At 45.9% G+C, this 24021-nt stretch overlaps 1 long non-coding RNA gene across 1 annotated transcript; it reads left to right on the top strand.

Annotated features, from left to right (window-relative positions):
* Window positions 1-11663: 11663 nt before the first annotated feature.
* On the top strand, window positions 11664-22139 carry LOC116232359 (uncharacterized). The gene is made up of 3 exons (XR_004167677.2): window positions 11664-12738; window positions 19193-19294; window positions 19808-22139. It is a non-coding gene; the product is annotated as an uncharacterized LOC116232359 (long non-coding RNA).
* The last annotated feature ends 1882 nt before the right edge of the window (window positions 22140-24021 follow it).

Consider the following 24021-nt stretch of genomic DNA (forward strand, 5'->3'; position numbering starts at 1 on the left):
CTTTATAACTTCATATCTTTATAACTATAAAGGTTATACATTTATATCTATAATTCATATCTAATGTCCTGACTTAACCCTGCAGAGCATGAAGTTGCAATCATGAAGAGCTGCAGCTATTCTTAGCTATGCTTAGTAGTAGTACAGTTCCCTGAGCAACAAGTGTGAAGATGTCTTGCCTTGTATGCTGTCAGGGCTTCAGCCAACCTATGTATGTTGTCTGCTTTGGCCATTCTGGGTCTAGAGGACAGCTTTGGAGCAATCAGTTATGCTTTGCAGTGTACTTGTAGTTGCATGCTTCAGTTTGCAGTGCTATCAGAGGAAGATCTAGAAGAAACTGCATTTGAACTGCATTGTGGTTCTGAACCTGTTTGGTGTAGAAATCTGACCACACTAGGATTCATTAATTCAAGCTGTATACTTAATAGGATTAAATCATCACCTGAAATGATGTGATAAGCAAATGCCATGGAATACTCATATCTTTCAGATACCTGGAGAAAAGTTCCTATAATTTGGCAAGTAACAGGCTCTGATCTTGCCTATGTAAATGAGATGGATGGTTAAAATATGCTAATGGCTCTCAGATTTAATTCTTGAACTGAGAGCACGTTCAATGTGAACAGTTCAAAGATGAATTTTATTTTTCTCAACCCTTGTGGATATTTTATGCTATAGAAAAAAATGCAGTGTGGGTGGAGGTTGACTCTCCTGTTCTTGAATCAGCCTCTAGTTAAGGTGTGCCTTGGTTTCTTCTCTTCCATGAGTATAGTTCTTTTCTTCATGTAGAAGAAGCTGCAGCACTTCTAGGATGAGGTACTGGTCTCAGACCTCTAATTCACAAAATGGTTGAGGTGAGAAGGGGCTTCAGGAGATCAGCTGGTTCAACCCTTCTCAAGCAGGGCCTTATGGAGCAAGTTGTCCAGGACCAGATCCAGATGTCTGTGTCTTTTCTGGTCCTTGGATCCATCTGTTATGGTCAAACTGGAGCTTACATCAACAAATTAAAATTATTTGGTGATGCAGCGGGTGGCCCTGAGTCACCCTGAGGGCACCATTGTGGGTGGTGTAAGGACTTCTCATTGCATATATAGCAATTTATTTGTTCTTACCCTCATCCCTCCCACCAAAAGCAGTACCTTTGGCTGTCATTTAAACTTCATGTGTTTGTTCTCACAACTTTGCCCTACAATTGCAAGTGGTGATACAGCAAGTTGTGTACTGCTGTCCTGCTTAGCTCACTCTGTTCCCCCTCCCAAACACTTGTTATTTTTGGTGTGTATCCACTTTTTATTTTATTGGAACATGTACTCACCTGAGACACACTGAATAGGTGAACTTTTGTTATCTGGGTGCGGGTAGGTGTAATTATTGCTCTGCAGGACAACAAAGATAATTTGCTGTCACTAGGGCATGTAGAGGGTAATGACTATCCAATGCAGCTCCTTGCTGCAGGTGCTGCTCTGCTGTGACCATGTTCCTCCTTGCCTTTGTGAGTGGGAGAACCAGTGTCACCATCCCATAGCCAAGTGAGGATGACCTAGGCTTCCTCCTTCCCATTCATACTGCTGTGTGTGGAGTTTGCAGAAGCTGGGGACAAGGAATTTAATTCCCATGGTTGTTCCCTGGGGCCCTTCCAGAGGGTGTCAGCCAGGCTGGCTCTTCCCATCACTGGAATGGGAGGAAAATCTCATCTGATGGCTAAACATGGTGTAGTGGCTGCATGGTACCTGTTCAGGACAAGTGAGGTGGTCATAACAAAAAATGAAAGCTTATGAGCGTTGTTTGTAGTCGGGAGCAAAGCGGTTTCAGGCCCAACACTGCTGCACTGGCAGGAGAGGCCCAGTCACAAGTGAAGGATGACAATGTCAAACACACTATTCTGAGAGACTTGAGGGGTGGGAGCACTGAGCGGGGAGGGAAGCCACAAAGGAAACATGCACTGAGCACTTGTTCACTGCCAGCACTGTAACCGCACTGTTACTGTAGAAGAGACCATCAGCTTCATCTGATAAAAATAAGCAAGGAAGTCAAGTGTGCGAGAGGGAGAGGATGTCAGAAGCCACGCATGAAAATGTCACAGCAGCCTTACTTTTATTTTCAACACTTCCTTCTTTTTTCTGCAGCCAGTGAGCTTGGTGGGCAGGTATTTCCCACAGCATTCCCTGCAGCAAGCACCACTCTCCCAGGCATCCCATGCTTTGGGTTTCTGTGTGGCTGTTGGGTTTGCTGGGAGCTGCATGGCCAGACCCATGGCTCTGCTGCAAGCTGCTGCTCCTGCAGGCTCCACAACCTGATGCTCTCAGTTCTGCAAAGGTGAAGTTGGCTGCAAGCTGCGCTCATGGAAGAAAGGAGGGTGGAGGAATTTCAGGTGTTTGAAAATCTTCCTCACAGGTTGTCTGCATCCAGCAGCCTGAGCCAGGCGGGCTGCAATCAACTCGACAAATATTTGCCAAGCATAGGCCTTCCTGCACTGTGTTTGACGACTCTTTTCCATGGGGGTGGCTGCTAGTGCTGTGGCTGGCAGCTTTGCTTTGGCTGCTGCCTGTGGGGTGATGACGGACCCCTTCCAACCAGCGCCTGCTTGGAGATGGGATGGTGCCCTCCCAGTGTCCTGTGGTGTGGGGGTGAGCTGGCTGGAGCCAGGCATCCATGGAAGCTGCGGCACTTGCAAACAGTAAACACCCTTGCAAATAACCTTGTGTAGGAAAACCCTTTGCAGCACGCAGAGAGCAGTGTGCTCGCAGGATTTGCCACTCAGCCCCCTCTTCCCTCCTCCCATGCCTCAGAAGCTTGTCACCATCCACACTGCCTTCTAAGCAATTGCTTTAATCCCTTAATGCTCCAGCATTACCTTTGACACCTCCGCAGGAGGGGTGAGGCGTGGGGGTTGCAGCAGGTGTTGGAGAAGGTTTTTTTGTACACAAACCCACTCTGCAGGTGGGAGCAAGGGTTTTGCTGGGGTCTGTCTGCCTCAGCAGCAAGGCTGATCTGCACTGGGATTATGATCCTCTGCACCAAGACAAGGGAGCTTTGTAGTTTTGAATCTTGTGACCTGTCTCTCTGTGGGACATTCAGCTGAGCTAAAATGGGGTTTGTCAAAATGTGCAGTGCTAAGATATCAGTTCCCAGTGGGGCCTGCTCTGGGTATCTGTTTGCACCGAAGGGAAGGGCTTGCAGGTGTTTCTATGGGGTGCAGACAGCCTTGCTGTGTGCCACTGAGCACACCCAGGGTGTTCTGGCCCTTCCAAGGGCCTTTCTGCATTGCCCCGTGTATTTTGGAAAGACCACGTTCTCCCAGTGTGCGCTGCCAGCAGTGTCTTCCCTGGTTTCTCCCAGTAGTGTCTGTTGCTGCTGCAGGGGTAAAGGATTTCTCTATGATTCTGCCTTTTTTCATCAGAACACCTAAATCTCTGTAACTACTACTGACCTCTGCAAAATATTTTGGCCACATCTGTGAAATACAGCATCTAACAGAAGTGAGTGGTCAGTGCTTTCCAGATTTCTGTACCTTTCTCTCCTCACAAACTACAGGCACCTGTCTACAGAAGAGTTTGGATGAAATAGCTGTCAAGTTTGAGGATGCTTGATAAGAAAAAAAAAATCAAGAATCACTCTGGAGAGATACTTTCTTTGAGTTTTGCACAGGAGGACAGAGAAAAGCTCCCAGCTGCAAGCACCAGCAGCACCTCATGTCCTGGCACTGGGCTCATCACACACAGCTGCCTTCATCTTAATTAAAGCCTGAGAGTCTAGCCTGAGATAATTGTTTCGTCTCTTCCTGTACTCCACAGAGGAGGTAAACATCTCCAGAAGATGATTCATGTTAATAGCCTATCTGGAAAGAATGACTTCTTGGAGGTCCTCCGGCTCTAAATAAAGAGATTTAGATAACCAGGTGGTTTGCATGCCTGGCTCTCAGGTAACTGAAGCTGAACCTCACCCCTCATTTCCCCTGTGCTCCTGTCTTACAGGATTTGTGTCTTCGTGTGTCAAGGCCTCTGTTTCTGTAGCATGAAGAGGATGACCTATGTATATGTGTTGAATTTGGCCATGTAAATTTCATGTTCCTTGATCACCACAAAAAAAACAAAACAAAACAAAACAAAACAAAAAAACACGCACACAAACCAATAGAGTGTTTGTGAAATAAAATGAAACGGAGAAAAAAACACCCACAAAACTGGGACTGGGAAGAGTGAGAGTAATATGGTAAGAATGTGGAAACAAGATGGTAAGAGCACACTCATACTGAAGTCTGCACTAGATCCCATTGACTTTAGAGAGACTTAATCCCATGCTGAATGCTGGACATGTGCTCAGTACTTGATTTAGCAGTTGGCAGCCCTGCCTGTGGCTGGGTCCCTTCCAACCCAAGCCATTCTATGATTTCTGCGATGAACTTTTCCTGTCTTTTGGCTTTGGCACTGATGGACAGCCTGATTCTGGCTGTTCCCTTGCTTCCACACATGGGTTCCCTTTCGGGGAAACCTCCGGCTATAGATGTGCCTTTGACCACACCGTTGTCTTTCTGTGTGCATCATAAGAAATGACAGACAAACAGCGTCTGCTTAGCAGGAATTCATGGCCTGTATGATTCAGGAAGAGTTGCTCTTTCCATTCTGATTTCTCATATGAAAATGTGGCTGGCGTTAGTATATCTCTTGAGCATTTTTCTGTTCCCATACATTCCAGCCCAGATGCTGTCAGTGATGGCTCACCTGTGCAGTCTGGCTGCATTTGAATCTTTCTGTGATTTCTCCTTTGCCAGAACCTTGCAACCGGTGGTAGCAGATGTCCCACCAGGGAAGAATACGTGAGGACCAGCAGCATGGCAAAGGAAACAGCAGTTTCCTCTGTTCCCTTCCTGAATGCAGGCTTTGTAACACCTCTTGAAGCATTTTGTAGGATAAAGACCCATGAGCAGTGGTGAGTAACAGATTGCCACTTGCTTTGCAGCCAGCTGCAGATGCAGCAGTACGTGCTGGTCTATGCACAGTGAAATGCTCTCTGAGCAGAGCAGATGAAAGGCACTGTGAAAACACAGTAGGAGAAGCATCATTAGCAAGGATGGTATTTTCACTTTGTGTAAGTTGATGCCTGCATGGCCATTAATAGAAAGAGAAGTGAGAAAATGATGCCTCTAAAGTTTTAGTTCATGTCTTGCCTGCTATTTACTATGCTATATAAAGACCCAGCCTGGACTTACTTCAATGAAACTATTTGAATTCTTAACATGAGGATGCGTGGAAGTGTTTGCAGGTTTAGGGCTCGTTTTCCTTGCTCAGCTGCCTCACTCCTCCAGACAAATGTCAGCCTTGAAAACTGACTGCCAAAGTTTTCTCTGTGACCGAAGCAGAGTGAGGGACCATGGCAAAGATGTGTTACTGGCAGGAGCTGATAACAAGCTAACTTGGCTAATTACTGTTTTTAAAGTCCAAAGTCACTGGAAAAAATGACTAAAGTTACAGTTCACACACCGACAATGAGAAAAAAGCTGACTGGAATGTCTGAGTCACCACCCTGAGCACTCCTAATTATAAGGAGATATACATTTTATATGCTGCAGTACGTATCACCAGTGTGCGGAGATGCTTGGAGGAGCCTGCTGGCTATTGCTGGGGGTGCTGTCTGCCAGAAGATTTGAAGCTGGGTGACATGACCCAGTGAGCTGTGGCAGAGGGTCATTTTTTGTGCTTTTTTGGTTTTTTTAAGTTTTATTTTTCCTGTAGATAATGCTGAGAGGATGGTCTCTGCAGGGTGAGCCCATGGCCGCCCTCCCTACCCACTTGTGACTTGGCAGAGCAGCAACTGCAAGACCAAGGTAAGCAGTGGCAGTACGGTCGAGGGAAAGTGAAAAAAAATTTAAGGTGCAGTTCTTCCTTTCAGAGAAGCACGAACAGATCAGGACTCTTCAGAGATGAGTGTAAGCTCATGTCGAAGCCCCGGTAATACCTAGCACTTGGCTCCAGGCTGGTTTGCATCTTCTGCCTGATCCCATTTGCCTGCAAAGGGGCTGGCCTGCCTTGCACAAACCTACACACACCTGTATTCAGGACTTCTACTTATCCCTTCATATTTTCAGACTGCCGCTCATCTTTCCAGTCCAAATTTGGGCAGTGTACAAGAGGATGATACTCCAGTGGCTCCTGGACCCATGTCCAACTCCAGTGCCCAGAGGCATCTCAGAAGGCAGCAGGGCTGCACAGGCTCTTTGACCATCATGTGGGCTCCCCGAACAATCCCAGACCACCAAGCACGTGGGCTCCCACATAGCACATGAGTTTGATGCCAGCATAAAGATGTCCTGCCACCAAATGACCTCCTAAGGTGCTGGTCCTGAGCTGGTACCAACCCCCAGGATGAGGTGTGCTGACAATATTTTTCCTGGATTACCTTTGCACCCATGTGACTGAGCTTTCTCGACAAAACATGCAAGCAATTTAAGAGCTGAGGCCTCATTAGAAAAAAAAACGCTGAGCTTGTGACAGGTAGCTTGTGTATCGAGCACGATTACTTGATAAGCATAAAGCTTTGGAAAAATCCAGCATGGAAAGGGTTAGAAGCTCAGTTGTGTAATTCCTTTAATAAGTTGTTTTGTCATAAGCCTGTATCATAAATGGGCAGGACTGGTGGGAGGCGGTGGCGGAGGAGGAGGACGAGGGCATGGATGAAAGGCTGCTTATAGCCTCTGCAGGCTGAGGAGGGTGAATGCCATGGCTCGTTTGCTGGTTGCTAACCAACCTTATTACCTATTTCTTTCCTCATGAAGTGGTAGCGGCTCACCTGTGGTTTGACCTTGTTCTTCTTTTGTTCAGAACCTGTCCCCTCCCTTTACCTCCTCCCATTGTTCCCTCCCTGGGGATGAGAGGGATGTTCCTGTGTTCCCTGGGGATGTGAATGGAGCAGTCAGGGGGCCGAGGGAGGTTGTCAGAATATACCCGGGAGGTAAAAGGATAATTTATGACTTTTGGACCACAAGTTTCCAGCATGGAGGTTTGTCTCCTCCCGGACAGACCTCAAACCCTCCCGCTGTGCTGGGCATGCCACCAAAATTCTGCAGCCCACAAGCAGAGCTGTCCAGCTGTCCAGAGAGGACAACACTGCATTGCAATGAGGGTTTGTTGCTTTTTTTTTTTTTTTTTTTTGGTGTGTGTGTGTATGTTTTTTTTTTGTGTTTTTTTTCTTTTTTTTTCCATGTAGCCTTGCAGGAAAATAACACATTCATGTTTTTAGAGCACCTTATGGTAGGGCTGGTGCATACTTACTGGCACTGCTGCTGTCCCCTGGGAAGCTCTCAGGCATGAGCACGAGCAGGGGGACTGGAGATGTGCTTGTTTTTCCAACCAAGTCCAAGAAGCATGGGGAGAAGATGATAGCAAATGCATATGAGGGCCAAACTGGTGCATAGAAACACCTCGGCATCTTGTGTTTGCAGAAGATATACCCTCAGGTGTATGTGGGGTTGTTGGGCTACTCTGACTCCTGGTAAGGATTTCCTCATAGACCGTGGTGCTGGCAGAGTTTGGGGGTTTGTGGGATCTGCCTTATGTTCTCTGGGACATACCAGAGTATGGCAGTCTGGTTTATCTTGGGAAAATAAACTAACTGGTTTGAGTGCCATAGGAAAGAGGAGGGGTAATTGAGCCCTGGAGGTGTCTGCTACCTCCATTCAGGGGTATTGATTTGCAATCCACGGAATGGAGCAGAAATCATCAAACACAAGCTGGGAGTGTGGAAAGGAAGGAAGGCTTCAATTTAAAGGATGGCTGTGTCCTGAGGAAGGAGTGCAGGGGCTGATATAAAAATAAGACCCAAGGGCACAGCTGAGTGCTGTCACACCCACGTTGGCTGCCCTGCTCCCTGCAGTAACAGCCTCCTTAGGAAGACGCAAGAGGAAAAAGGAATAAAAAGAGAACTGGGAAATTCTTGAGATTCTTTCCAATGGAAAAAATGTCCATTTATTACTCAGTGTCAACAGCAGCGGACACCTGTGTTTAAACACCGAGCAGCGAGTGGCAAGCCAAAAGGTAACCAAAAGCCTCAGCTGCACCCAGGCAGGTTTGCGGGTGGCTGCTTCCTCTGGGCACCCCCCCATCTCTATCTCCAGGCATGGTGGGGCTGGTGCCTGTGTTCTGCAATGAGAGTTCAGCAGCGGTGAGGCTGGCAGAATCTGGAGATCAGGAAATGCCTGCAGCCTTGCAGGGCATGGTCACGCATTCCTCTGTCAGACTGTCACTGTGCCTCCCTCCTGGCCCCTGCCTCCCCCAGACTCTTGCTTCATTCTGACATGGAGCAAGCCCTGGTGCTCGGTGCTCTGCCCGTGTGGGGAGTCAGGAAGGAGGAAGAAGCGAGTTGCCCGAACCTGTGGGGTGAGTCAGTGTCAGAGCAGCATCCTGCTGGGTTGTGTGCCAGTGCTCCTCAGCAGGCACATGCAGGGACATCTGCAGTGCGCTGTGAGGGGTGAGCACCTTTCCCTGCTGGGAATGCCAGGCCCTTCACGGATGCCCACGTGGTGTTGCTGCACAGGCAGTTCTTGATCAGCCCAGCAGAGCTCCTGCTTCTCTCTCTGCCATCAGTCCCACTGCCAGTCCTCCAAGTTTACAGCAAGGGGACTGAAAAGCAAGGTGAAGCACAGGTGAGGTCCTAAATAGGCTTTCCTCTGCATTCTTCCTACCTTCTCTCAAGGTACTGCCCATGAACAAACACCAGAATATGATGAATAAGGACTTCAAAACATTTTGTTTTCCAGGACCTGTGCAATGCTAAAGTGTTGGTAGGAAGCCACAGCCATGTGATGGCACAGTCAGGACAACACCTATTTCCCATTCTTTATTCCTTACCCATTTCCTGTGTGAGCTTGAGCAAGCTGCTTATCTTCTACATTCATTTCTTAATTAATGCTTAATTTCAACTTAATTTCTACTTGTGAAGAACAGAGATAATAATACTGAATTCCTTCTGTAAAATGTGCAGAAGTGCACCTCACGTGAATGCATGCAGGGATGGTTGGTGACTGCTGAACACACACCTCTAGTGACTGCTGAACATGTACCACGTTGTGGAGCAGCTGTGTTGGCTTCATCAGTTCTGTTACTGTTGCTTTTCTTTTGGATGGTACATAAGAGCTAGACAAATGTATGGCCGTGGGAAAAAAAAAAAAGAAAGATTCTAACACCTCCCTTCCCTCATCTGTTATCTCCCTCAGGTCTGTTTGCGTTCTGGGACAGGGCCCAGGCTCTATTTGTCTACATGGAAAAGGTCTTACTGATATGATAATGCTGTGTCTGAGCCCTTGCTCTCCTTCCTCCAAGCAGAGGTGTAGTACCTTCTGCAAAGTGAGTTCTTTCTGAGTACAGGTTTGCAAGGACAGGGTCATATTTTTTGCTAATGGGGTGGAAAACAGCACAAGCTTTTTCTAGAATTGCTGTGTCATTTAGGGAACTTTTTTTCCTCCAGTTTCAGCTGACCTTCTGGACGAAGTGCACTATGCTCGTGTGGTGTAGCTAGAGCCACTCCTGCCCCTCAGCTCTGCCATAGCAATAAGTGTCAGAGGGTAAAAGGCTTCTGCCACACAAACAGCACTGTCAAACCCATGAGAAACTCAACCTGCCACTTCACTTGCTACCTATAGCTCATATACAGTGCCAGACCCTTCCCAACCTGGCCTCAGCACAGAGAGGGCTGTATTCTGCACCTTTACACTGTTTTCCAACAGGCAGTGTCAGCTGAATTCTTTTTTAACCTTTTAAAATTCAATTATATAACACTTCCCCCCAAACCAATCCACTAAGCAGCATCCACTAAATGCTGCATAATTCAGCTTCATTTGGTGCCCGTAATGCTACAATTACTCTTCAAGGCTCATTGGTTTCAAGGTCTTCAGGCTGTAAAGTATGGGAGTGTGGTTAGCTGATTTTCAGGAATGTCTGCACTCTGGCAGGGGAAGAGGGCTGAAGAAGGAAGGAACCAAAAAGAAATGCATGCAAATTCAATGACATGGCAGGAATTTCATAGGCGTTTCAACACAGTGATTCCCACAGGCAAAGAAATCATAGCTGTTCGAGGGAAGTATGGATTTGCCAGTTCTGATGATTTTATTAGGAGATTCATCATTTCTAGACTGTCCTTAGAATCCCAGCAGCTGGAGTCATCTTTGTCAAAGAGTCTCAGCTGCCTTATACTTGAAAAGGAACATTTCCAGCCTCTTTATTTATTTTTTTTTTCAGAGGAAAGCTTGAAAAACTAAAGTAAATGGAAGGTTCAGAAACTGGAAGGAAAAGAACACCCAGGTCCTATTAAAAACAAGCAGAAAACCAACACAGCAATGTACGATCAAAAGCATGTTCACTCAGTGGTTGTGGGGTTTTTTTTGGAAAAGCTCAGTGCCCAAACCAAACCCATTGCCATTTTTGTCTGGACACCAGATTTGCAGGCACTAGTGGTTGGCAGGCCCAGCACTGGGCTCTTGCCCTGCACAGGAGCAGGCAGCACTCACTGGTTCCAGGGTGGAGCAGGGTGGATGCTGAGGCTCCACCCTTGCTCTTCTTCTTTCTTTTCTCCCCATTTTCTCCTGGGGCTTTTATTTCTTCAGGTCACTGTGCATGCCCAAACACAAGTGCTTGCTGCTTTGTTATTTGGCCATGCCAACTGCTTGTATGCTGTCTTTGGGCAGATCCTGTAGAGGTACCTCGCTGTCCAGCACAACAGGCTCTGCCAGTGTAGGCGATGGTTAGGTTTACCAGAGCTGCTGACGCTTGAGAAGCGTTGGCCTTTCAGTAGCTGTTTGAAGGGGTGATTTGAAGGTGCTTTGGAAGGGGTAGAGCAGGCTGCTAACACTGGCATGGGCAGTTTTTTTGTCCTCCTCGACTGGAGGACATTCTCTACCCACTTGGTGGTTACAAAAACCTGAGGTGGGATAGGGAAGAGGTTTGCCAGAGCTGAAATGGGAGAGGCTACCCTTTAAGCATACAGAAAAAGGCAGGGGGCTGCTCTGTTAGAGGCTGTGAGTCTGTATGGCACCTTTCAGTAGCAGCACGAGTCTCCCACAGCACCCCGAGGAGCCATGTAGGCCTCAGCAGCACAGCTGCGTCTGCCCTCCCTTCCTTACAGCAGCCTGTGGAGCAAGGCTACGGGTAAATGTAGCCAGAGCTGGGGAGCTTCACAGTTTTAGAAGCTTAACTCACTACTGAATCCACACTCCTGAGGTTTCAACACTTCTTTTGAGGATGTGTGGACTTAACTGAGGCTCCTGGTTGCAAAAAAATGAGTTTTGTCACAGCATCTGTTCTGCTTCGAGTAGGCCTGTGGCAACAAAAGCACAATGCTGCTTTCCAGCGCTGCTGTGAAACAGCCCTTGGGCTCACCAAGAGCCCTGCTACGTGTGCAAGCTCCATACCCTGCGGTTCTGCTGGTCCAAAACACAAACCCTTAATTTTGAGAAAGGATCTTGTTCTTTTTATGTGTGGAAGTAGGAAGTGCTGTGGTTCTGCGAGTGACTTACTAAGCTTCAGCAGCTGTGATGTGAGGTGCTGTTTGATGCCAAAACATGTACTGCAGTCCAACCCCTTTCTGTGCTCCTCTTGTGCCAGCAGATCTGTGGGCACAGTGGGCTTTGCAGAAAAGGCTTCTCTTTAGAAGCTGTGCTCTTAGTGCAGAGGCTAGCTGTGATCCCATTTGCTCTTCTGTAGTTCAGTGAAGCCTCTCTGTTGTTTCAGTGCCTGCATGATTCTATGAAATGTTTGGATTCATAACATGGCAAAAATATCTTACTGAAATCTAAGAGGGAAATTATTTCTGTTTCTGAAAGGACACACGTTGCTCCCGACAGAGTGAACTCTTTCTTTCCATAGACAAAACCCCAAATGCCTGTTTTTCTCTAAGTAGATATTAGTTTCAGCCTGAGGAAAACAACAACAAATCAGGAAAGAAGGAAAGTTGAGCTTCCTGCAGAAAGCCCAGTGTTTATCTGTCCAGTAACTGCATACTAACTCCAGGAATAAAACAGCTGCTGTCCTTGCACACAGGCAGCTGTCTTGGAATTTAAAGAGGAAATGAAATGAGGAAAGGAAACAAAAAAAAATTAAAACATCATGTAGAAAACCATGTCAGAGGTGCAAAGAAGCAGAAGTTCTCATTCAACAAAGCATTATGTGATTGTTTGGTAGATTAGCAGATATATAAGTGAAATTCTGGTTCTTCTGCAGATAAATGTCATAGTTTGGAGGCTGGATCTTTCTTACAGACCAAGGTTTGCATGTATATCTTGTTTGCTTTAAAATGTCTTATCTTCCCTCATGCTGTCTGTGGAAGAGGCGGAATCCTAATCCATAGAAACATGACCAGTGCTATGTCAAGGCTGTCCTTAACATACAAATCCAGAGGAACTTCACAATCTGGTAGGATCAAGTGGTCACTAAGGCAGTTCTGGCTACAGATCAAGTTGAAACAGGAAGTTTTACTTTGTCATCACCTTTATGGGGCTCATTCTTGCAGCCCTAGGAGGAGGTGCCAGTCTCACTTTTCACAGGTGAAGAAGATAATGAAGGAGATCTTCTGGCATCCTTTAGCCACCACCATCTTGTCTCTAAAAGGCCTTTGTCTGCAGCTGGAGCATAGTACTGATACAAAGCTTTCTCCTGATATGCTTCTCTTTCTTCTCTCTCTAGTCCTCCCACCAAGAGTGAAACATCCCTGTTTATGGAGGTGCTGTGCAACGCCGAAGAATGTCTTCCTGAGGTAAATCCAAAGACAGCTTTTCTTCAGGTTGTATTTGGCATATATTTGAATCCCCTAGCTTTCCAAGGAGAAGTTACTCTCATCTCCATCTTGCCTCTTCCACCATCGGTAGATGCCTAGAGAGGGAGGGAGAAGTGCTTTCAGTCATGTAGTTGCCTTTCTCCACTCTGCTTGATTGGCAAGAGATGGGAAATCACCAACTCCACTGCATCTTCTGCAAGGTGTGCCTGCTGGCAGGGAGCAAGGGTTAAAGCATCCTGCTGGGACGCTTGTCTTTGCCTTCCTTTCCCCTGGCAGCCTCCTGACTGCATGGAAACAAGGGGATGACATGACTGCAGTCACGTGACTACTAATTCCCCTCTGAGGCTTTTGACCCCAACAGAAAGTGCAAACAGCCCCAAAAGAGAAATTCAGTCCTAGTTCTGTTCCTCAGTAGAAGCTGCTCATGAATAATGATTCCTACCAGACTGCTTCCATCTGTCTGTGTTTTCCCTGAGCTTGTTGCTTTGGTTGGACTATGCTCAGGAGGAGGTCCTCTCCTACCTGGGACTAGCCAGCAGATGTTCTGTGGCCTGTCTTCCATCTGAAGATAAAGTGATGCTCCATATGAGGATGGAGCTATGCTGGGAATTAAACACATGCATAGTTAAATGAGAAGTCTTCTCTAAGAAACTGTGTGTCTTCTTCCTCTCTCTGTCCAGAGGGTGACTGGCTAAGAGCAAATCTGCTGAGAAAGATAGGAAAAAAAATATTTGGAGAAAGGGAATTCTGTTTTCACGCTGCATTTCCAAGGTGAGATTGGAGGAGAGAATGGAGGAGAAACAGAACTTGGGTGTAACACAGAGATCTGCCAAGACCCATGGCAGCTGGGAAATGCATGCCCCAGGAGGCTGTGGAAGCCCTCCAGCTCTGGGTTCCTTATATTCCAAGCACTGTTCAATGGCTTCTGTGAGAATGAAAGAACTTCCTGTTGCTCTGGCAAGCCCTGTTCTTGCCATGCCTCCTAGCAAGTGCTTAGGGAGCTAAGAGCTGTTTTGGCAAGACTATTGTTACCCTGTTAGAAATTTCTGGAAGAACTAACTCTGATTAGACCAGGTGATACTGGTACACATTTGTGATTTGAGCACACAAGTGTTTTCTAATCTGCTTGGTGCCAGAGGAGGAAATGGGTGTGTGCTCAGATCAGAAGGACTGAAAAGATGGGCTGAATGTTAAACAGCAATAACTGGATGGGATAACAAGACAAGAACCAAGGTGCATTCATTTGGGCAGATCAGACCTTGCCTGTGGTAGTTAGAAACCTGGAGATTTGTCCAAGATTACAGCCCTGACTGTATCTTTCTGGGAAAAGTGTGACTTCACATGTTGACGAAAACCACCACGCGCTCTCATTATCAGTACCTTATCAAAGTGTTGCCATGCCAGATCTTGGAGAAAATTGTACTCAATGTAGAGAATTTTCTAGCTGTATGACCAGCTGGCTTTAAGCTCAGAAAGGGAGCCATGTAGTAAACGTTCTCTATTCTGGAAAGTGCTGGGAAGGTAGCAAATGTGCGTATTTATTTATTTATTTATTTAGTAATTTTGTTGAGTTTAATAACAACAAGCCTCCCTGTGTTTGACTGGAATCAGGCAGAATGCTGTAAGATTGGCACATAATGTGCCTTGGTGCCTGTGGGCAAGGAGTGTGATAATTGGTTTGACCTTGGGTTATGTGTGTGTCAGATAGTCCTGTGCTCCAATGCTGTCAGGCTTCAAGAGGCATCAGAAAGATATGTTCAGAAGAGCCACTGGTGAAAATCTGTGGAAGGGTGAGCTGTAGTCTCAGTGGATGGGAAAATGGTTGTCTACTTCTGGCATCTGTCACGATTTAAAAAATGGCAAAACTGCTGGTGCCCAGTTCAGGATACTTATAACGTGGGGTAAATCTGATGTTCAGAGTTTCTCTGTATCAGAAAGACGAGAGATGGCAAAGCACCCTTTCCCTGGACTGGTAGCACCACCAGTGGCAATGTATATCGGGGTCAGGGTTAAGGGAGTGAAGGTCTGTAGCCAAAATGAAGTGCTGGGAACAGGGTTGGCAGATGCTACATGGGGTAAGGTAGGAGGAAAAGGAAGGGTCACCCAACTTGCTGTGTGGAGTCAGCAGCAATTCCAGGTTTGGAAGATCTGCTCTGGGCTGAAATCCTACTGCTGGGGATCAGAGGAGGGGCTGGGGCTGTTACATTTACCTTCACAATTCATGTCATTTCCCTGGAGCTCTTTAAGGCTTTCTGAGCTCGTGCATCATCACATTATTCCAGTGACCTTTCTTGAAATGCTTTAGACTTGGTATCAACACAGCCTACCTCTCTATGTATTGAAAATAGGATTACTCTCTACTTTCCACAAGAGGAAAATGGGAGTCTGCAGAGCAGGATTTAAGCCTTTGAGGCGTTCTATTAATGAACCTCCTTTCTAGCAAACTCCCTGGAAGTGGAGATGCAAAAATGCCCTTCATCGGTAGGGTGGGCTGTGCCAGAGTTGATTTTTGTGGTTGGGGAGTGATCTAGGGGTGGCATTGGTGGTATTGCATGCATCCTGTCCTCCCCAAATTCACTCTGCTTCTGAGGTAAGTATACTCACTAATAATGTGTCTGGGGAGAGCAGGGTTTTAGTGAACAAAGCCTTGTGAAAAGGGAGAGCCAGAAATAGAAAGGCTGTGAATATGGAAGCCTCAGGCATCGCCTTCCTTTGCCTGGAAGAAGCTTTCCTTATGACAAAAGCAGCCTTCTGACTGGCTCTTGGATGGCCCCAAGCAGTCAGGGGAAAGCAAGGCCATCAGAGGCACTTTTTCTTTGAGGCACAGTAAAGACCTTTTCACAAAAGCAGCAGCAGGAGGAGAGAATGCGGAGGAGGAGAAAGAGGAAAATAAAGGGAAATTGTAGCCAGGCCATCCTTCTCTCTCTGAAAACAGTCTTAATACCAACCCTATAGCAGTGTTCTGAGCATCCTCAAGACCCAAAAATCTGCTAATCAACCCACAGACTTGTCTAAGGTTAATAGGAAGCTGGGAACTGAATCCTGATGGTTTTGGCAAGCTAGCTGTCTCTGCTCTACCCAGGCAGGCAATGAGGAAGCTTCCAGCAGACATCACATCAAAGGACAGGTCTTTTGGTGTGGAATATTTCAAAGCTGTTTCAAGGAAATTAGAAACTCTGACCTTTGAGTTTCTCTCACATGAGAATCCCACACACTTGGTTTGAACTTTCTGCAAGCCCCACGTCACGACCCAGGTAAAATTGGTTCTTTCAGTAAGAAGCCAGTGAAAGCTTTGGATGGGGGCCAGTTTGGACTATGTTTTGCCCATAGGATGTTCTACTTGTACTCAGTCCTAGTAAGTACAGAGAAGTAAAATAAGCTGGGACTGAAGAGAAAGTTCCCAAGGCAAAACTTCAGATGGCTGAAAGGGGACAAATTACTAATAAGAAAGCTTTAGTGAGATCAGGTGGTCTAAGGATCCTGAGTTTCCTGTGCCCATGTTAAGGGTTTAGACATGAGGCTCTCTCCAGAGAGCTGTGGAAAGTAACAGAGGATTAAAAAGTAAAAAAACAGAGGGAGTTCTGGGCTTCATGAAATAATGCTCTGTGTAGCTAAGTGGTGCCCACAGAACACAGTTCTGCCTCTGCTAAATGCAATGACAAAACGCTTGCTGTCTTCAATCTGGTTGGGATTTCAGCTAAGCAGTTACAAATTATGATGTTGGTTCTTCCTAGGAACCAACACTTTTTGTTGGACTCAAGGTCTGTACAACCTTGTCTGTGCCGCTGGGCAGCAGTGAGCGGTTTGGGATAAAGGCACAAGGAACAGAGCATGTCAAACACTTGCTTTTTTTTTCTATAATGTGCTTGCTACCTTCTTAGCTAACCTGTCATTTGACTCATTCTGTTCTCTCTGCCTCTTCCTCTGGTCCTTTGCTTCTGGTGAAAGTTATTTGATGAGCACCCAGTCCAGTTTAGTGTTTCCAGCCTCTTTGCCTGCCTGCCAGCACTATAAGCAGAGCTATCACAAGCTGGAGTGAAAAGCCCTCCTTGGGCTTTGAATTGGATACTTTCAGAACAAGCTCTGAGTTCCTGGGAATGTTTAAAACTGCATACAGGAAGGGTGGTTGTGTTTTTGTTTTTTGTTTTTTTTTTTTTTTAGCTCTTCATTGACATTCCTGTATTATCCACCTCTAGTGCTTGTTGCTTGCGTAGGAAGGAGAGTTATGAACAGTCCAGGCATGTGATGTTCCATTCACTTAACCCTGTCTCTTATCAGCACACATGAGGCTGCTGTCTCTTGTGGAGAGCTTCACCATTGCTGTTAGCAGCTTCTTTCTGCTCATAAAGCTGCTGTCCCTTTTATCCTGTTCCTTCACTTCCCTAAGGTACTCACCCATCCCAAACTACAACTTCATTTTCTATACTTTGACATGATGATATGTGAAATCAAAGCATATGCAGGCACAAATACTTGGACAGATGAAGATTTAGGTCTTTACAGGACGTGGGATCAATGGATGACTCTGAGGATCAGACTTTGCCTCGTACATTTGTTGCAGACCTCTTGCCATGATGGGCACTGCTAGGAAACACATTTGGGTTTGAAGGACCCGACCTCTGAAAGAATCCCAGGGAGAGACGGAGAAAGATGCAAGGCAGTGAAAAAAAAACAACTTCAGTATGTAAGAGATTAGATGAGCTGACAGAAATGTGGAAGATGATTGTTTACACACAGACACGTACACCAGGAAGAAAATTCTTTTCCAAAAATAGCTGCTTACGCTTTATTTATAGACTTTTTCTTTCTTCTGAGACAAAGCAGGACATTTACATAAGGGGCAAGGAGAGGTGATGATGAATAACCATTTCTTGTGCAGACTGAAGCCTCATTAGACCTGCCAGCAGGGATAGATGTCTGGGTGTAGCAGAGCACCAGAATTAGCCTCTATCATTTAACTGTCTGAAGTTTAAACAAGCAGCAGGCAGTCTTCTAGAAGTTCAGTGTTTTTCTTCAAAGCTTCTCAATGATAACAGACCCAGTTTATTCAGTCTGAAAAGTTTCACAGGGCAGAAGCACAGGCTTAGCTTGTGCCTGAGCTACATCTTTTTATTTGGGCTCCTGCTCCCACTCTCTTAATCACCTCCCAGCCCCTCAATCCCTTCCCAGTGTGTGCATTGTTGATTTTGAGGGAGATAGGGCCATGCTTCTGTCTAAATTTTACAGAGGAAAGAAGCAAGGCTCACAGAAAGACTAAGTCCCCACAGAGGGGACAAAAGCACCTGACTTTTGCTGTTTGATGCACGAGAAAGGCCTTTCAGTAGACATCTGTGAACTTATGCTTAAGGCACTGATCCAAGATCACTTGGAAAACTGCGAGCAGAGCAGGGCAGTGGCAGTGTTACATTGCCGTGCTATCTCTACATGCTGCCCTGAGACCAGGGCTCGGACCTGTATGAGACTAGCTTCCTTCTTGCACTGAACAGGGATTTCTGCTAAAATAAGGCAGTTCTGAAGCTGTCTTTACTCTCCTGGTACCTCACAACCTCTTGTGCTGCCCTTAGCTGTCTGGCAGAATAGCCTTCGTCCTTGTCATCTGGATCACAAGTGCTACCACTTTGCAGAAGTCTTCAAAGACAGGGGCTGCCCCAGGCCCTGGGCATGGTCTGGTTTTAGAGCTGCTTTTAGAACTGCAGCAGTAACCTGTGGCCACCTTAAAATAAGTTTGCTTGTTCTCTGCACCAGCATTGCTGTTATATTTCTCTGTGTTGTCCCGAGTGTACCTGTAGTCTTGAAGAAGAAAGCAAGCAGAGAAGGAGGCTGGTTATAAAGGAGAAGCCTTGCTTTCTGCAGTTGGCAGTTGCTGACAATAGGAAGAGGATGATTAGAGAAAGGGCACGACTGTTTAATAAGTTTTGGAAACGCGTCCTTTAGCTTTGTATGCATATATTTTTAGTCTCCGAGAGCACAAAACTAAACTTTGAACAAAAATAACCATGCACTTACATAACATCCTTGCCTACCAAGCTCCCACCGCTTAAGCACTCTGCATCTTCTGGAGCAGAGGGCTGTCAATCACACCAGAGCCATGACTCAGACAGACATTTACGCACATCTCCACAATGCACAGTCAAGATGTGCACTGTTCACACAGGGTGCTGTGCACAAGGCACGTGGCAGCACATGCGGGCAGCATCTTAGCTCTGCCATCTCAAAGACGAAGCAGAGTGATTACCAGAGCACAGAGGTGCTGGTGGGCAAAGGGGGCAAGGCGATGCTTCCCACTTCTTTCCATTTGCCCAGACTGGGCAGGAGGAAGAAAGGGTGAGGGAAGGATTTTTCTTCTATGGCTTCCTGGGTTTTACTTCTTTTAGGTCTTCTTGAGCTGTAGCCAGAATCCAGACAGTGAGTTTTGCTCTCTGTTCTCTTGCAGCAGGAGCTGTTGGTCATCTGATACAGCCCAGTTTCAGTGTCCCTGCATCCCTGCTGCTGCTGTCATCAGCAGTCCCAGCTGAGAAGCTCTGGAGCTGAAGAGGTAGGAGTGACAGCTCTCTCCTTGGCCCTCTGCCTAGGGCAGAGACATATTCATGCTATGGAAGTTATCTGGCCACAGCCACGGCTTCACTTACTCCGGTGATAAACAGGGGACTGCAGGGTCAAGGGTGCCCGTTCTTTCCATTCGCACTTTGAACAAGCATGATTACAGATTAGCAGTGTGTCATCCTTTTCTTCATCCTGTTTTTGGCAGCCGTGCTGTACACAGACGAGCCTGGGCTAGTAGGTGATACTGGTTTGTTTGCCAAAAGTAACAGGAGGTTATGATAGCACACTTTGACTCTCAAGGACCAGTTCTGCTGAATATGCTTGTTTTCTTTAGACACCAAGGTGGAAAGGGTTTCGGTTAATTATAAATGACCTTCCCAGGGTAAACCTACTTTTTTCCTGACCATAGATGGTCACTAGATGCAGTAGTTATCAAGATTGAAGCTGGAAGAACCACCATAGGGCAAGCTGATTTTGTTTTTTTTTTTTCCTCTTTTGCTGCCAGGCCTTCTGGAGTTGAGCATCTCCTCAACTGTCCTCTTCTTTGAGGAAAAACTTCTGTTTGGAGTAGGGGTATGTGGGAACTATTGGTTCAATGGGAGACATGCAGCGATGCGTGTACATGTGCGTGCCTGGGAAAAAACATGTCCTGCAGTGCTGATGGATTCTGAGAAAGCCAGTGTTGGCCATCGTGTCTCAAAATAGCTCATGAAAACAGGCTGCCTTACACTGATTCCATACTCTGTGACGGAGATGTGCAGCCCTGAAATACAATTTGTTATGCAATTTATCAAAATAGTTATCCTCCAGGGGGTTTTAGAACCCTGGAAAGAAAAGACGAGGAAAAAATAGGGAGCTGTTTTCTTCGGCAAGATAAATAGCAAATTGTTTTCTGAACGCCTTGGAGTGACTTATTTGACCTCAGAATACAGTGGTGCATTTATAGAAAGGTTATTTTTTAACTCAGCTATGTGGAGGGAGTTGCTAAAACATTCGCGTTGTTAGTGACCATGAAAAGAGTATCCTCACATTTTCCATTTTCAACAGCATCAGCTTTGAACGTTGTAGATGAAGTTTCTCCTGCCTTTCTCACAGAGATGCACATACATCACATGAAAAACACATATATGTTCTGTGGTCGTATATGTCAGGGAGAAAGCAGAGTCTAGCAGACCGGGCAGATTTGCTTTCTGTGTTACTGTTCTTCAGTCCATCAGACCAGTTGCACCACTTTCCAAGAGCCTTAATGCTCTGTCACCAGGGTGTGGAGAGCCTGTCCCACAGGGGCTGTGATGAGAGGATTTATAGCTGCTTTGGAGGCACCATCTCATGCTGCAAGGCTGAGTGCTGGTGTGTGTAGGTACCATCACTCACTTGCTTTAGACTCAGCCACCAGTCTGACATATCTCATGTTGATAGTTTCTACCCCCAGCTAAAATTTTCTTATTTAGAGATGTTCAGACATGGCTGAAAATAAAGATAGTCAAAACTCAGTGTTTTTTCCCCGGTAAAAATTCTTCTTCTAGAGCAAACTTCTTTTATAGCAGCAGCTCTAATATTCATACTGCTGGGAATTATGAAATTTGGAGGAACCTGGTCTATTCTTCAGCCCGGTAAATCTGTGTTTTGCTCTGGTAAAGCTTTGGGAGAAAGAGAAATTAAAAAAAAAAAAAAAAAAAAAGTGATTTGCATATGCTCATACAGGTTTTACAGAGAATATTCAGAAGATTTTATATTCTCATAGCAAGCCCACCCAAATCTGGATCCAGATACCTGAGATGGAAGCAGGAAGGTTTTCTTCCTGTGCTGTTAGCATTCTATCTGTCACTGCTCAGGCCATGGCCAAGATCAACAGAAAGCCCTGAGAATGTTAATAGATGTACCTTCAGAACAAGGTTTGTACAATAAAAAGACAAAGGAAGGGGCGTAAGGTTAAACTTTCATTCAGTGAGTGATCACCATGCAGAGTAGGAACTGAATGTGGGAGAAATAGTGGAAAATAGTCTGTAATCATGTAATTGGTGATTATGTTGTGCTGCCTACACAGTGAGTTAAGGAGCGTGTTCCAGAGTATTTCGCATTATAGTCTCAGCAAAAGAGTTGTGTTTCAGTGTGGGCTGGAATGATTTACCTGGCATGCACATCCTCCAGAGATTTGCACAATACAGGATGGCCCCTATATTTCAGTGGATATAGGAATCTTTTTGCATGTGCAAACATGGGTATGTGTATTTATAAAATCTGGTCCTGCAGACCAGTGCAAGAGAGCGTTATGTGTGAACTCAGTGCATATGTCCCCATTACCTCCAGGAAGTCTGTGTTGGACCTTTATGAAGACTCAAGTGTTGTACAAGTTTGACTCTAGCTGTTTAAAACCCTTCTGCCAGCTCCTTTTATACCTCATTGTTGGAAGAAATTAACCTCAAAGGCCATTGGGAGGTCTTGTTGAGTGTTGACTACTGTAGCTCATACTCTTTTGTGCACTATTTGCCATTTCCACAACCTGGATTGAGTTCAGGATCCAGAATACCTTTGCTATTGATCTTCCCAGGACCAAGATGTTGCTGTTGAACAGAACTAGAACTAAAATCTAGTTCTCCCCATTGAGTAATACCTTGAGTACTTTCCCAAGAGGGCTTCTTGAGGACAAGGTGCCATCAAAAGTGACAAGTGGCACAAGATGCTCAACCAACTTCTTCATTTAAAACTCCGTGTGACTGAATGAGGTTTTCTTGGCAGTGGAGAGGCAGATACGTGCTTGAGTCTTGTTTGTACCCACAATGCCGTGTCTATGTTCCTCTCTTTTTATAGAATTGCTCTTGATTCTCTGGGTTTTTTTTTTTCTTTTTCTTCCAACTGTGGGGATTTGTCCCGCCAGTTGGTCTAATCAGCTCCCAAAACTGAGTGATCATGGGAAGCTGTGCAGTGAAAATAACTCGTGAGAACCAAAAAGGAAAAATGCCTGGGACATCTAGCTATTAATAAAAGTGAGTGTTTCAGAGCCCTCTGTAAGCTTGCTGCATCAGGGACACAGAATTAGCTCCCTGTCCACCTAGGAGCCAAATTTCTTCTAAGTTAAGGGGAATGATACCTTGGGCCTCACTCTGGTGAGTGTTGATCTCTTCTGCATGACCAGTGATAGGAGAGAAGGAATGGCCTCAAGCTGCACCAGGGGAGATTCAGGTTGGACATTAGAAAACATTTATTTTCCAAAAGAGTGGTCAGACACTGGAAAAGGCTGCTCAGGGAGATGGTGGAGTCACTGTCCATAGAGGTGTTCAAGAAACATGGTTTAGTGGGGAAATACTGGTGGTGGGTGGAACGGTTGGATGGGATGATCTTGGAGGTCTTTCCCAACTTTTGTGATTCTATGATCCTGCTCTGAGGACAAAAGCCCTCCCAGCTGCAGGTCAGCTTGGCCTGTCATCCATCACCATTTGTGCTTGTTAATGAAGAACTTACAGAGCTGATTTCCAGACTTTACACTATGGGAGCAATAACTGAGCTAGTTGTAATGTCTTCTGTTTCACATTTCTCTTTGTGTGGTGTGGCATTTTCAGGGTTTTTATTTTAACTTCTGCAGACTTAGAAGTGCAGACACGAGGCAAAGAAGTGCAGACATCTTCAGCAAAGGAGCTCATTCAAAGCAGCACATTCTCCACCACAGCTTTAAAGATCACCACTTGCTGCCCTTCCAGCAGAGCAATGCTATAAGTACAAAAAGAGCCTGTTTTACCCTGATCTGCATCTTCTAGTCAGATCAAAGCCCCCACCCCTGCTTCCCCTGATGTTGTGCTGATGCCAGATCAGCAAATGTTCAGGGAAACAGGATAGGCCTCAGCTGTAAGCCAGCAATGTCATCATGTGCTGTTTTTTTTTTTTTTTTTTTTTTAGCATGAAACTCTGGAGTGGTGCAGCTTTTAAGTGGTACTGGCAAAGATAATAAATGGATCAGACAAATATAGCTGGGCATATGCTGAGTGTGGGTTTGGGTTTTTAATTTCCCTTCCTCAGATCTATAATAAGATGTTTCCTGGCTTGTGTGTGAGTGTTTTTAATAGCTTTGTTTTTTTCTTGCTGGATACTTCTGGATGTGGCCAAGCCCTTTCAGTAGCTACAGTGGATATTGTTTTACATCTCTGAGCCGGGAGTACAGTAGGTGTCATAAACCATCCTGCAAATCTGCTTTGTCAACAGGCAAGTACATTAGCAGCCTTTTTTTTTTTGCAAACAGAAGCAGCATCAGAGGTGGCAGAATAGATTCTGTTTATGGGAGAAGAGTGTGCTTCTCCACAGCTGGAAGGCGTCTGCCAAATAGAAAGAGTGATTTTATTTTATCTGCCTCTGCAGTCCTAAGAGGCAGAGGGATTGCTCCTTGATCTTCTCCTGCCTGAGAGACCAATCCCTAGTTCCAGTCCTATCTGCCTCCCAGCTCTTTGCCGGATGCAGACCCCATGACCGTGCAACAAATAGGAGCTGCCAGGACCAAAGAGCAAGAAGAGCTGGTAAACAGGAAACCTTGCATGATTGCATGCACACACCAACAGCTAGATCACAAGGCTTGCCTGAAACCACACTTCACATTCAGTTTGCTAAGTCTGTTCTGTACCCTTCATCTTGTAAGCAGAGATAATTCAGACTGATATTGGCCACTGTTGTCCCATGTCACAAAGACAGGGTGCCCAGAAAGTCATGCTGAGCATCAGCTGCTCACTGTCG

Source organism: Phasianus colchicus, chromosome 2 (assembly GCF_987193195.1).
Source record: "Phasianus colchicus chromosome 2, bPhaCol1.hap1.1, whole genome shotgun sequence".
Lineage (NCBI taxonomy): Eukaryota > Metazoa > Chordata > Aves > Galliformes > Phasianidae > Phasianus > Phasianus colchicus.